This window comes from Cotesia typhae, unplaced genomic scaffold (assembly GCF_013202065.1).
Source record: "Cotesia typhae breed Kobodo isofemale line unplaced genomic scaffold, CoteBio_Ctyphae contig_20, whole genome shotgun sequence".
In the NCBI taxonomy this organism is placed as follows: Eukaryota; Metazoa; Arthropoda; class Insecta; order Hymenoptera; family Braconidae; genus Cotesia; species Cotesia typhae.
In genome coordinates this window covers 4,252,657-4,268,891 of record NW_027423725.1, presented here as the reverse complement: position 1 = coordinate 4,268,891, position 16,235 = coordinate 4,252,657, and the positions used below count along the sequence as shown (strand labels likewise).

At 33.2% G+C, this 16,235-nt stretch overlaps 2 long non-coding RNA genes across 2 annotated transcripts; one reads left to right on the top strand and one right to left on the bottom strand.

Annotated features, from left to right (window-relative positions):
• The first annotated feature begins 4,538 nt into the window (after positions 1-4,538).
• On the top strand, positions 4,539-5,431 carry LOC141538197 (uncharacterized). Its single transcript, XR_012481026.1, has 2 exons — positions 4,539-4,963; positions 5,053-5,431. It is a non-coding gene; the product is annotated as an uncharacterized LOC141538197 (long non-coding RNA).
• Positions 5,432-13,431: 8,000 nt separating this feature from the next.
• On the bottom strand, positions 13,432-14,276 carry LOC141538191 (uncharacterized). The gene is made up of 2 exons (XR_012481024.1): positions 13,900-14,276; positions 13,432-13,810 (listed from the first exon to the last, which is right to left on the bottom strand). It is a non-coding gene; the product is annotated as an uncharacterized LOC141538191 (long non-coding RNA).
• Positions 14,277-16,235: the final 1,959 nt, after the last annotated feature.

The window sequence follows — 16,235 nt, the reverse complement described above, 5'->3', positions numbered from 1 at the left end:
TTAACACCGCTGGGCAACGTTGATTAATTAACACCGGTGTCAAAATGTTTCCCAGCGGTGTTAAAAATTCGATATTAAATTGGTGTGATCAGTGTAATTTCGGTGTTAAAGCGAAGTACAATTACTCCGTATCAGTGTATAATCACTAGGGAAAAAATGATCACATCTGATCAGATATAAATTGGCATGAGTCTTCGGTCTGATCAGACATGAAAAATGACCAGGTCTGAACAGACCTGGCCAGGCATGTTCATGTCTGATTAGACCTGTTCCGGTCATGGCTTGTCATAATTTATAATTATTTATTACAAAATATTTGGTTATATTTATAAATAATAGTCTCTATGGTTACATTCAATCTTTTATAACTAATAAAAATAAAAAAAAAATTACAGTCAATTATATGGATATAACACGAACGGTCACCCACCCAACTACTAACCGTGCTCACGGCTGCTTTAATTTAGAGATCCTAATGTGTCTTGAATTCCTGCCTGCTCTGCTTCTATCTTATGAAATCGGATGATTTCATAAAGTACATAACGTTTCGAATACGTTGATTATAAATATAATAAAATAATTTATTTCAATATTTTCGATTTAATTATTCAACTGAAATTCATTATAATTTGTCAAGTTCATAGAAATTATAAATTATATTATATTTATTTATTTTAGTTTTATTTATTTACCAGGATATAGTGATATATTTGCATACATGTTATAAATTTGATAATAAAATAATTTATAATAAAATTATAAGACAGTGAAAGGGCAGATCAAAATATCCCACATAATTAATAATGGATTTTGTTTTTTATTACACTGTACACAAATTTTGCACTTCCTGAGATTACAAAACGAAATTTTTTTTCAAACAATGAAAAATATTCATGTGTGTACTTGTGTATCGATACATAAGGGTATAGATCCATACACGTAAGGAGTTGTACTTAATTGGTGTAATTTGTAAGATAATTTTCCTACACACTCAAATTGTAGCTGAGTTGAATCATCAATTAACGAATAGATAATAAATACTACCGATATAAATTCCCATCACACTTGAATAAAATTAAATTAAAATTGTCAATTAGAACAAAATTTATTCAATGTTTCACTAATGCAAATGCATATCCACATTTTTGATTATTTCAATCTGTTTCTTTTTTCTTATATTCACAATTAGTTATTAATGTCAATAAACTGTTCAACATAAACTTAATTTTTCATTAATTTCAAAATTAACAATTGTGATTTTTGTTATGGATACTGTTACTCTGATATAATCCAGACATGAGCCAGCATATCAAATCACTATCAGACCTGGAGGTTTTTAACTTTTTAGGCTAAGTCAAACATGAGCAGGCATGTTCATGCATGATCAGATCTGACGTATTTAACGCTTCCGATGTTATCATGCATGAACAGGTATGCTCATACATGACCATGTCTGTTCATGCATTATTAAACATATATGATGTAGCATATTGTCAGGTCTGATCAAAGCTGTGTTTTTAATTTTCTGACTATGTCAAATATGATCAGGTATGAGCATGCATGAGCAGACATGAATCCATTTATTACGTCAGACATGATCATGTATGATCATGCTTAATCAGATCTGTTCATCTATGATCATACCTGTTTGAGTAGCTACTCAGACATGAACAGGCATGACTATGCATGATTACGCCTGAACGTATACATAGCTTCAGACATGATCATGCATGGACAGGTCTGATTAGACATGTACAGGTATAATTCTATCTAAGTTATATCTAAGTAATTATGTTTAGCTTTAAACCTCATACACCACAAATAAATTAAAGGCCCTATAAGTAAAATAACAGTCGCGTAGTGGAGCATAAAGTGGTGTTTAGGCGTCAATTCAATTTTAAATAGAGACAAGACTAATGCATGATGTTCATCAATAAGTCCTTTCAAATAACCAAGATTTCTTCGAGTTATCGAAGGAGAAAATACTATTAGAAAAATTTCTATAAGTAAAGTAATTACGTACCAAAATCAATTTACTTCAGGTTTCTGAATCACGTCGCTAATAATTAGTGGTAAAAATCTAATCACAGTCCATGTCTGAGCTGCTCGCTGACCGATTAATGCAGATTGATTTAAACCTTTAATGTTTTGGAGTCGCGAGAAGTCTCAGTGTGAGCTGTTAGGGGGCACAGCTAATCACAGTCCGTAACGCTTTTCTACTATTTTTCTAGCCCCCTTTATTCAAGGCGGGAATTCAAGGCTAGACATTAAAGGGTTAATATAATTGGACTCGGTCGGTTTTTAATTTCAACGCTACCAAAATTAAATTCATAAATTTGAGCATTTATTACTTCTAAAGTGAGTATTTTCTTTTTAGTGATAGATTCAATAAGAAAATAAATTTCACGTTAAACAACACCGTCTAGCAAATTTCGCATTATAACAGAATAAGCATCAAAAATATATAAAAATAATTTGAGTTAAATGTAGATTTTCTTTAATTCCTAAATAATGATCTAAATTTTTCGTTTTATTTTTTTTGTAAATTTCTTCATAGATATCTCGCTTTCTCAATGTTAATGCATTTTCAGTTGTCATCGTTTTTGTTTCTCCGCTAGTTGATGTACATATCCTACAAAAATATGTCACGTTGAATCATTTGACACTATTAAATAAGGTATTACCGCCTAAATTATCAAAGCTTAATGATATTATTGTTCCTTTTACATGTTTATTACCAATAGCAAAACCAGTCGTTTCTAAAATTTTTACATCTCTCTTTAAGGGCTTAAGAGTTTGATAAATACTTAAAATATCAATAGTACGAAATAAACTGACTAACTGAACATGATGAAGTTTTGAATTCAGATGTGACGGTAAATTTCTTATATAATAAAATAAATAGCAACGATTTTATAGTCTTTTCTTTTACTAGCCATACCATAGGATTTGCAGCTTGAAACTTGTCAAAATAAAGCTGAATTTGTAACGCATCTGTACACTCGTTTAACAGATTGTGATGTTGATAATATGTTCCATGAGAGGTAGATGATGAAATATTCAAATTTTCGTTTTTGCTTTCATTGAAAAGAAATGTAGTTTTCGTTTAATAGAATAAATTCTATTTGCTTTAAAATAGGTGTATATGTTATTTTAGATAGAACAGGTATAGATTCATATTTTCGTAAGCGATAATTAAACTTTAATTTTCGTTTTATGGCAACAATAATTTCTGTTGGATGAACAGAATCAGATAAGCTCTCATAGAATTTTGCTCGTTGATAAACTGTACTGAAAGGCTTCAATCCATTCTCTTGATCAACTAAATATTTATGTAAGCTTGGGTTTGGATCCAACAAATTTTTTTCAAAAAGTTTATTTTCGATATAATCAATAATATTGATAGATAATTTTTTTGTAGCTTCTACTACTTTTTGTAGCAATGATTTAGGGATTTCGGATGCAACTAACTGGAGAAAATATTTACCAACAATCGATGTTTGTAGTTTATTAGAGGTTTTTTTATTATTATTATTGACAATTCGATTCTGATTTAATTTATTGTTTAGATATAATTTGTCATATATCTTTTGAATTAATCGATAAGTTATTAAATAGTTAAACAGGGGGTACATGCCCAGTCGGTAAAACAGATTTATGGGATCGTGTCCCACACTAAGCTGGGATCTACATTACCAAATGTAGGTCCGTGACAAGTATCATCTGTGGATATGAGCGACCTGTTTTTACCGACAGTAGGTGTTGCCGGTGGTAGATATGTATGTCATTTTGAGGTTATGGGTGAGGTTTTTATCGAGGTTATAGGTGGCGCAGGTGGGGAATTCTTCCGCCATCTTACTATCCGCCATTTTTTAAATCTTACTATCCGCCATTTTGAATCCGTCATTTGGTGGCTGCTATCCGCCATTTTGAATTTGAGTTCAACATTTTGAGGTTAAAAAGCATCCTCAACTATTAACCTGCCTTCGGCTCAGCCATAACAGATCAATAGTTCAGGATTACGCATTTGTAGTATGGTATATCCATGTTCTATATATTTAAAATGAAGTTATGTCAACTACTTGCGAGAAGGATTTCACGCAACGCCATCTGGTGACAGCGTGCATTACTTCCAACCGCGCAGTAGATGACTCATTCTGTTCTAGAATTTTCTAACTGCGTAGTAGATGACGTCATCAGACAGGCTTGAACCTGTTCAAGGTCATATAACTGCGCAGTAGATGACTCATTCTGTTCTAGAATTTTTGAGTCTGCTATCTGATTTCCGCCATCTGGTGGCTGCTATCTGAGTCTGAAATCCGCCATTTTGAGTTTGCTCTCTGAAATCTGCTATCTGAAATTTACCATCTGGTGGTTGCTATCTGACTCCGCCATTTTGAGTCTGATTTCCGCCATTTCAAATTTTGATTCTGATTTCCTGCATTTTTGTTAAAAAATGCACCTGTGATCTCAACATCAATAATAGTTGCTTAGATCACAGGTGCATTTCATTGTTTATATTCTGAAAAGGTTAATATATTCAAACTGTACGTATGAGGAGTACATGCGAGAAGATACGCCATCTGTCGAGATTTCTGTCTACTTCTAAACAGGTCTGAACCTGTTCAAGGTCACGGTAACTGCGTAGTTCTCTTTGCTTTATTCCTAACTGCGTAGTAGATGACGTCATCATACAGGTCTGAGCCTGTTCAAGGTTGCGTAACTGCACAGTTTTCTTTGTTCTATTTCTAACTGCGTAGCAGATGACGTCATCAAACCGTTTTTGAGGTAAAGGAGTGGGGGGTAACTGCGTAGTATCCTCTGGCTATAAAAGCAGCGCGCTCAAGCCGTACTTCACAAAAACGAAGTACACGTCTCCAGTAAAGTACGAGCTGGTGGTGACTACAAGTTGAAGTACAAGTTCTTGGTGATATACATCTTCTACCTATCAGTATTACTAATCGTAAGTATTCATTTACTGTCTAATCAAAGTATGAATTAAATCAAGAATCATTTAATCAACCATTACAATTAATTAAAAAATTTTTACAGCAATCAATCATGGATGTAACCAAGATAAATGAGGTTAATTGTCTTACTGGGATTCTTCCTGTTAAGAAAATGAACGAGTTGGAGTTTAATCGAGAATATAAGATTAACGGTATCAAAGCTATTACAACTGAGTATGGAACTAGGATTGTTGCTAATATAAACGATGAATTTAACATTTATCTACCATCAAGAACTACTCAACATCTAAAAGATGATAACTTCATGAAGAGTTTGAATGAATTAATAGATTCAAACTATCTGTTTCTGCGTTATCATGGTGGAAAATATAATAAATTTGAATTTATTAATTCTAGTCTTGATGTAAAAATGACCAGTGGAATTATTTAATCAATAAAATATTGGATTTCAATATAAATAATTCATTGTTTTTATTTATAATTCCTCACATTTTTAATTTAAGATTAATATTTATAATTCAAATTCAATAAGTTATACTTAATCATAATTTTTTAAGTTACTTATCATAATGATAGTTTGAATTTCGCGCTTCTTGTACTAGAGCCATCTACTATCAGTTTATTCTTAGAGCGTGAAAGCTGTCAATTCATAAATATTAAAAAAATTTTCTAGTTATATATACATATATAGAATAATACATGACTTTTAATTTAAATAAAAGATAAATAATTATTATTAGTTTATAATGTTTTGTTATTAATATTATTAATATTTATTTAAATTAAAAGTTATGTATTATTGGATAAACTAATATGGGGTTGATGTGCTCTGTATCGTCAAATCCAAAAATCTTCTAGCGATATATTTTGAAAATCAATACTCAGTTTTTATTTTTAAAATGGTTATATAAAATAATGCATGACTTTTAATTTAAACAAATATTAATTATAAAATTTTAGAAAACAAAAACTGATTATTGATTATCATAATTAAAAAATCAAAACCATTACGCCATCTGTTGATAAGTATTAATATCAGTAGTAGTGTTGGAAAATTATTTGAATTTAATAACTAACAATAATTAATTCTATTCTGAATTAAATGTGTTTTTATGAAATAATAATAACAATTGTAATTCATTTATTTTAGATTTATTGAGTGCTTACAAACCAATCTTTTAAATTTTTTACATTTTCCAAGGCACATAAATCAGATAAACGATCATGATAATTACAAAAATGATTGTTACAAATTTTCATACTTTTTTAGAGAGGGACATTTGAAATTATCGAGATCGATTACAATTTTATTATTACAATCAATTAAATTTTGAACCCATAACTTTTTCTCGATACCTTTGACATAAATAATTTTTTTATTACAAGTTAAATAATTGAGAACTTCTTTGAGCTTGTAATATGAAGTTGTTCCATCATGGCACCGTACCGTAAACATCCTGTTACCGATACAATGCATGAAATTGAGAGATCAACAACTTTCAAGCGTGTCAAAGTTGAAGATAAAACTCCAAGCCCGTTGATGTTCAAGAGGATGTGTGAACTTGAGGTGGGAAAAACTTACAAGCTAACTAGGATTAGAACGGTTATGACAGATCATGGACTCAACGTTGAAATCGATCTGGAAAACCACTTTTCAACGTTCTTCCCTGCTACCACCAACCAGAAATATCTCAACAATCCTGATATGATATTTAAAATGAAATTTTTAATCTTATGCAATACTTTAAATGGACACTACATTGGGGCCAATTATAATAAATTCAAGCTTATTAATCACTCTGGGAAAACAATTACAGAAATTGTGAGAGAATTGTGTTTTGATATGTGCACTTAACTTTTATTCTAAATAATTGTTTTATACTTAACTTTTATACTAAATAAATTTTTATACTTATTCTAGTAAGGTTTGTAATTAAAAAACATTAAATTACAAAAACATTGTTATTTATTTACTATTTTTAATTACATTAAGTTTATTGATTAGTATAGGATCAATAATGTTATTGATTTGTTGTATTCGTCGACGAAATCGTTCTCCGTCTCTTACTGCTTGTTCCCATGGTCCTTTCCTCGCTTGTCTGGATGCAAAGTCCCATACATACATGTAATGTATGGTGGGTTTCGGATCAAACTGTACCATTAAGTAAGTTTTCTTACAGTGCTCCTGATGGGATTGTACTCAATTATTCGGTCGTGAATTATCAAGCAGTAAGCAGCAGTTTGATTTGGAAACTGTGCTGACGATTCAAACTCCAGACGTATATCCACAGGTCCAGACTTGATTGACTCGTTCTGCTTGGAACAGTCAATTATATACAGAGGTGCTGTACTTAGAAATTTTTTCTTAGCCAATAGCGGTTCAGCTTCTTTCCCATAGTAAGCACTTTGAAAATTCAACTACACTCTGGAGTGGTGTCACAATAGGCTTGAACATTTCCTCCATAGCTTTCTCAGCTGTATCTTTACCCAACTTCAACATCTTGTGCTTCCGTCGGATGGCATTGCTGGCTTGAGATATCTGATGCAGAATATCTTTCTGCTTTGATATTTCTTCAGGCTTCATGTTGACAGGTTAACGTCTACAGCATGTATGACTATCACACTCTAAAGTACCTCAATTTATACTAATGAAGCAGTCGAATCCTTTGCGATACCTACCACTGTTCAATTCACTGTCTTTATCTATTACCACAAACCCATATTTATTCCAACATGCCGAGCATAAATCTCTGAATGAGTTGTACGACATGTCTGTATTGACATGATCATTATAAATATGCTTCAGATTCATTTCATCTTGACGGAATAGCACGAGAAAGTTTGCGTTATCTCTAATCAGATGCTTCGGTTTTCGTGTATAAGTTTGACAGAGATAGAAGCTGTCTACATCCTTGTGTCGACCCATGCAGAAGAAAGCCTTGATGTGATCTTGTTTTTCACAAGCAACATCATCAAATATCATCAGGGAGTTAGGTTTAGCATCTTCAGGCTTGATTACAGCTTCATGTTCACTGAATGTGAAGAATCCAATACCATCAATCTGTTTAAGCAGCGTCTCCAGGAACTGATACTTTGGTTGGTTAAGAGACTTTGAGTAAAGATATATATTCTCAAACCTCAAACCGTTTGGATGTACAATAAGGGATAGTAGAGCGTTGGTCTTTCCACAGTTTGATGGTCCGCAAAACACTGCACGGATACTGTTGGGAAGTAAAGCACCGTGTCGTTTGAGTTTCACACCGGTTCCTTGAACAATTTGATCAAAATTGATAACTGGCAACTGAGCTCTTGGTTTGCTATCCATGACTGCTGATTGTATTCTGAGCTCAAGAGGTATATATACCGGCTTATATAGATAAGCGAGTCAGTCTTTGATGTGACATGTCTGAGAGCAGACGTGGTAAAGGTTTGTTCAACAACATAATCAATAAGCTCCCACTTGAACTCCATATCCCTGGGTACCAGTACTGCGGTCCAGGTACAAAGTTAGCTAAGAGGTTAGCTCGAGGTGATTCAGGTATAAATCCTCTGGACGCTGCGTGTAAGGAACATGATATAGCTTACTCGAAAAATCGTGAAAATTTAGAAGCCCGTCACGAAGCTGATAAAATCCTTGCTGAGAAAGCGTGGCAACGATTTCAAGCAAGAGACGCTGCTATTGGTGAAAAAGCTGCTGCTTGGAGTGTGAATAAAATCATGAAGTTGAAAAGACGTTTCGGTATGGGTCTTAAAAAAGAAAAACCTATTACAAAGCGTAAGACAATTAAAAGAAAAACAATGAAGCGTAAGACAGTCAAAAGAAAGACAACCAAGAAGAAGGATGTTGCTCTGAGACAGATTGTTGATGAAGCTAAAAAGTCCATGCAGCCTGGTGGAGATCCAGTTAAAACAGCTCTTGGAGGTGCCCGCAAAGCTGTCAAGAAAGTTGGTGGGAAGAAAAACGTTCGATTGCCTCGTATTCTACCAGTTCCATCAAAGATTAGTGGAGTACTTCCATTCTTGATTCCCCTGTTTGCAGGGTTATCAGCGGTTGGTGCTCTAACAGGTGGAGCTGCAGGTGTTGCAAAAGCTGTGAACGATGCCAGCACAGCCAAAAATCAATTAGCTGAAAAGAAGCGTCACAACTTGAAGATGGAGGAAATAGCTGTAGGTAGAGGATTATACCTCAAACCTTACCGCAGTGGTATGGGACTTTATCTGAAACAATACCCAGAAGGAGCTGGCTGCAAGAAGTCAAAAAACCAGTAGAGCTACCACATCGAGCACTGACTAACATCGACTTATTAAAATATGTCAAGCTGCTTAAAATTCCAAATTTTCGAGGAGTTTTTATGAGAAATGATTTACCAAAATCTGGACCAAAGACAAACGAATCAGCAATAATAACTTTAGATGATAAACTTGGATCTGGAACTCACTGGGTTGCATACAAGAAGAATCATAATCAAGTAATTTACTTTGACAGTTTTGGTAATAAAAGGGGATGTAGGTAGCGTAAAGTACAATCATAAAAGATATCAAGACTTTGATACAATCATATGTGGACATTTGTGCTTAAAATTCCTGGCTGGACAACTATAAATTGAAGTGAGTCGGGACAACAAGCGTCAGTCATGGCAGAGTCATTCACCTTGACACTATCCGGAAACTCCTCCATACTGGAGGCAAATTATTTTCCGCCGATTGAGCTATCACCAACAAAAAATTATGTACTTGGACTCGTTAAGCTCCTGACATTTAATTCAATACCAAATGTTGATGTTGGTGCTAATAAATTTTATGTGTCATCAAAAAGATCCAAAAGAAGTACAATCAAGAGATTTCAAGAAATAACTATACCAACAGGGAGTTATGAAATTAAAGATATTGAAACTTATATAAACAAGACATTACCTGAACTAAGTTTCACTTTAAAAGCAAACAACAATGAGTTGAGAAGTGAAATAAGATGTGATCAATATATAAATTTTGAGCCTGAAGATTCCATTGGATCATTACTTGGATTTACCAACCGCGTGCTTGAACCTAACACAGCACATAAATCTGATTTACCAGTCAAAATATTGAAAATCAATGCTCTGAGAGTCGAGTGCAATATAACTACTGGATCGTACATCAATGGTGAGAAGAATCACACAATCCATGAATTTTTCCCGAGGGTTCCAGCAGGATATAAGATAGTGGAAGTGCCAACAAACATCATTTACCTACCAGTCGCCGTACGAGCAATACACAACTTGAGGCTCCGCATTGTTGATCAGGACGGGAGAATAGCAAATTTCCGCGGCGAGACTATAACGATAAGACTGCATATAAAAAGCCTGTAATGGGTATCGTATATGAGACAAAGACTGGTAACGGGTATAAAAGGATTGCAGGATGTCCAAAGATTATCAGTCATCATCGAGCTCTGAAAGTGTTGACACGTCAAAACGCAGAGTTCCTAAAAAGTCTAGGACTAAAATTACGTGGAAAATTCACAAGATAAAAATAAATTTTTGTTGTCTAGCTTGTGTGATACTATGGCGGAAATCTTAGATATAAAAAAATCAATTATTTTCGATGAGTCTATTGCACACTGTGAAGCTCATTCACACTTACCATATGCATCATCAACATTCAACAACAGTGATGAAATCAGGATTGCTGTTCAACATCAAGATCTGTGCTTGCTCCCAAGCAAGAGCACATTACATTTTTATGGAAGAATGAGGAAGGCTGATGGTACTGCTGTAAGTGCTACTACGAAGATGGTCAACATGGCTGTTTGTCATATGTTTGAAGAGATACGTTATGAGCTCTATGGTGTAGAAATCGATAGATGTAAGAATGTTGGTATCACCAGTGTTATGAAAGGATACGCTTCTCTGAGTCCGGGACAACAAAATATTCTGGAAAATACTGGTTGGATTGTTAATGAAGATGACAACAAGCTGACTGATAATAGCGGTTACTTTGATGTCTCAGTAACGCTGAGTTTCATTCTTGGATTTGCTGAAGATTATCAACGAATTATCGTGAATGCCAAGCATGAATTGATACTGATCAGATCAAATACTGATCAAAATGCTTATGTTGTTACCGTTGAGAATGAAAATGTTTCAATTACGATTCAAAAAATTGAGTGGATTGTACCATACATAACAATGTCTGACAAGCAAAAAATTATGGTGCTGAATTACATAACCTCCGATCCAGCTATCCCAATCAGTTTCCGGACTTGGGAATTGTAGGAGTATCTACTGCTACCAGCTACCAACAAGCATATTTAGGTAATCAAAACAACAAATCAGCTTGAGAAACCTCGTTTTGTTATCCTTGGATTCCAAACAGCAAGAAAGAATCAATCGAATCAAAACGCAAGCGAGTTTGATCACTGCAGCATAAGAGACATTAAGGTGTTCTTGAACTCTCAGAGTTATCCATATGGAAATTTGAACCTCAACATTGTGCATAATCAGTATGCCTTGATGTATGATATGTACACAAATTTTCAAAGTGCTTACTATGGGAAAGAAGCTGAACCGCTATTGGCTAAGAAAAAATTTCTAAGTACAGCACCTCTGTATATAATTGAATGTTCCAAGCAGAACGAGTCAATCAAGTCTGGACCTGTGGATATACGTCTGGAGTTTGAATCGTCAGCACAGTTTCCAAATCAAACTGCTGCTTACTGCTTGATAATTCACGACCGAATAATTGAGTACAATCCCATCAGGAGCACTGTAAGAAAACTTACTTAATGGTACAGTTTGATCCGAAACCCACCATACATTACATGTATGTATGGGACTTTGCATCCAGACAAGCGAGGAAAGGACCATGGGAACAAGCAGTAAGAGACGGAGAACGATTTCGTCGACGAATACAACAAATCAATAACATTATTGATCCTATACTAATCAATACACTTAATGTAATTAAAAATAGTAAATAAATAACAATGTTTTTGTAATTTAATGTTTTTTAATTACAAACCTTACTAGAATAAGTATAAAAATTTATTTAGTATAAAAGTTAAGTATAAAACAATTATTTAGAATAAAAGTTAAGTGCACATATCAAAACACAATTCTCTCACAATTTCTGTAATTGTTTTCCCAGAGTGATTAATAAGCTTGAATTTATTATAATTGGCCCCAATGTAGTGTCGATTTAAAGTATTGCATAAGATTAAAAATTTCATTTTAAATATCATATCAGGATTGTTGAGATATTTCTGGTTGGTGGTAGCAGGAAGAACGTTGAAAAGTGGTTTTCCAGATCGATTTCAACGTTGAGTCCATGATCTGTCATAACCGTTCTAATCCTAGTTAGCTTGTAAGTTTTTCCCACCTCAAGTTCACACATCCTCTTGAACATCAACGGGCTTGGAGTTTTATCTTCAACTTTGACACGCTTGAAAGTTGTTGATCTCTCAATTTCATGCATTGTATCGGTAACAGGATGTTTACGGTACGGTGCCATGATGGAACAACTTCATATTACAAGCTCAAAGAAGTTCTCAATTATTTAACTTGTAATAAAAAAATTATTTATGTCAAAGGTATCGAGAAAAAGTTATGGGTTCAAAATTTAATTGATTGTAATAATAAAATTGTAATCGATCTCGATAATTTCAAATGTCCCTCTCTAAAAAGTATGAAAATTTGTAACAATCATTTTTGTAATTATCATGATCGTTTATCTGATTTATGTGCCTTGGAAAATGTAAAAAATTTAAAAGATTGGTTTGTAAGCACTCAATAAATCTAAAATAAATGAATTACAATTGTTATTATTATTTCATAAAAACACATTTAATTCAGAATAGAATTAATTATTGTTAGTTATTAAATTCAAATAATTTTCCAACACTACTACTGATATTAATACTTATCAACAGATGGCGTAATGGTTTTTGATTTTTTAATTATGATAATCAATAATCAGTTTTTGTTTTCTAAAATTTTATAATTAATATTTGTTTAAATTAAAAGTCATGCATTATTTTATATAACCATTTAAAAATAAAAACTGAGTATTGATTTTCAAAATATATCGCTAGAAGATTTTTGGATTTGACGATACAGAGCACATCAACCCCATATTAGTTTATCCAATAATACATAACTTTTAATTTAAATAAATATTAATAATATTAATAACAAAACATTATAAACTAATAATAATTATTTATCTTTTATTTAAATTAAAAGTCATGTATTATTCTATATATGTATATATAACTAGAAAATTTTTTTAATATTTATGAATTGACAGCTTTCACGCTCTAAGAATAAACTGATAGTAGATGGCTCTAGTACAAGAAGCGCGAAATTCAAACTATCATTATGATAAGTAACTTAAAAAATTATGATTAAGTATAACTTATTGAATTTGAATTATAAATATTAATCTTAAATTAAAAATGTGAGGAATTATAAATAAAAACAATGAATTATTTATATTGAAATCCAATATTTTATTGATTAAATAATTCCACTGGTCATTTTTACATCAAGACTAGAATTAATAAATTCAAATTTATTATATTTTCCACCATGATAACGCAGAAACAGATAGTTTGAATCTATTAATTCATTCAAACTCTTCATGAAGTTATCATCTTTTAGATGTTGAGTAGTTCTTGATGGTAGATAAATGTTAAATTCATCGTTTATATTAGCAACAATCCTAGTTCCATACTCAGTTGTAATAGCTTTGATACCGTTAATCTTATATTCTCGATTAAACTCCAACTCGTTCATTTTCTTAACAGGAAGAATCCCAGTAAGACAATTAACCTCATTTATCTTGGTTACATCCATGATTGATTGCTGTAAAAATTTTTTAATTAATTGTAATGGTTGATTAAATGATTCTTGATTTAATTCATACTTTGATTAGACAGTAAATGAATACTTACGATTAGTAATACTGATAGGTAGAAGATGTATATCACCAAGAACTTGTACTTCAACTTGTAGTCACCACCAGCTCGTACTTTACTGGAGACGTGTACTTCGTTTTTGTGAAGTACGGCTTGAGCGCGCTGCTTTTATAGCCAGAGGATACTACGCAGTTACCCCCCACTCCTTTACCTCAAAAACGGTTTGATGACGTCATCTGCTACGCAGTTAGAAATAGAACAAAGAAAACTGTGCAGTTACGCAACCTTGAACAGGCTCAGACCTGTATGATGACGTCATCTACTACGCAGTTAGGAATAAAGCAAAGAGAACTACGCAGTTACCGTGACCTTGAACAGGTTCAGACCTGTTTAGAAGTAGACAGAAATCTCGACAGATGGCATATCTTCTCGCATGTACTCCTCATACGTACAGTTTGAATATATTAACCTTTTCAGAATATAAACAATGAAATGCACCTGTGATCTAAGCAACTATTATTGATGTTGAGATCACAGGTGCATTTTTTAACAAAAATGCAGGAAATCAGAATCAAAATTTGAAATGGCGGAAATCAGACTCAAAATGGCGGAGTCAGATAGCAACCACCAGATGGTAAATTTCAGATAGCAGATTTCAGAGAGCAGACTCAAAATGGCGGATTTCAGACTCAGATAGCAGCCACCAGATGGCGGAAATCAGATAGCAGACTCAAAAATTCTAGAACAGAATGAGTCATCTACTGCGCAGTTATATGACCTTGAACAGGTTCAAGCCTGTCTGATGACGTCATCTACTACGCAGTTAGAAAATTCTAGAACAGAATGAGTCATCTACTGCGCGGTTAGAAGTAATGCACGCTGTCACCAGATGGCGTTGCGTGAAATCCTTCTCGCAAGTAGTTGACATAACTTCATTTTAAATATATAGAACATGGATATACCATACTACAAATGCGTAATCCTGAACTATTGATCTGTTATGGCTGAGCCGAAGGCAGGGTTAATAGTTGAGGATGCTTTTTAACCTCAAAATGTTGAACTCAAATTCAAAATGGCGGATAGCAGCCACCAAATGACGGATTCAAAATGGCGGATAGTAAGATTTAAAAAATGGCGGATAGTAAGATGGCGGAAGAATTCCCCACCTGCGCCACCTATAACCTCGATAAAAACCTCACCCATAACCTCAAAATGACATACATATCTACCACCGGCAACACCTACTGTCGGTAAAAACAGGTCGCTCATATCCACAGATGATACTTGTCACGGACATAGAGTCGGTAATGCAGATCCCAGCTCAGTGCGGGATACGAACCCACGGATCTGTTTTACCGACTGGGTATATACCCCCTGTTTAACTACTTTATTAAACAAGAATAAATAATTTTACGTTTTGAAACTATCAAGTCATTTTTACTTCTGTTGATCTTTGTTTGTAATAGTTGATTACTTGGCCCAGATTTAAAAAAAGCAATGCAAATGCTTCCGGTAACCACTAAATATTTTGTCCCCACTAAGTATTTTTACAATAACCAACAATACGAAACAAACGTAAATCAACATTTTGTGACAACCTATGTGTTTTATGGAGATGACAAAGATGGAGATGAATAAAAATCAATCGCTATTAATTTTTCTCCGCATATAAAACACTTAAGTTCCATATTTGAACACAATTTTTATTAATATCGTAACTTAAAAAGTTAAAATAACAAAAACAAATACACAGATAAAAAAATTTTTGGCTGAAATTAAAAATTCTTGACTCAAGAAAATTTTTGAAATTGAGTTGGAAGACAGAAATTCTCTTGGGCCAAGTAAATATTTTTCTTGAAATTGAATTCTTGAATCAAATGTTAACTTCTTGAATGAAATGTTAATTTCTCATTTGGAGTTTGAAATTTCTTAAAACAAGATTTATTTGCTACCGGTAAGTAAGATTGCCACTTAACCCAAGAAAAATTTCTTGTGACAAGAAAATTTTCTGGATCTTCAATTTGTCCCCCACCCCAAACTCTAAAAGTGAAAGTAGGGCCTAGGTCTAAGTTTGAATTTATGTAGATGAAAAAAAAAAAATATGTCACTGAGCATTGACGATTTAGCGCAGTGGCTTGCGACTCTGCTTCATACAGAGAAAATCGTGGGTTTGATCCCGACAGAAGTTAAATTTTTTTCAAGAGTTGCAATAATATTAGTTGCAATGATATAACTTGAGCCAAGATATAAGTCTATTAAAAAAAGTTTACTTAGATCAAGAAAAGGATTTGGAAGTCAATTTTTTACTTGGTTCAAGTAAATCGTTTTTTCTGTATACTTGGGTAAATAACTTGAAAAATTAAAACTCAAAC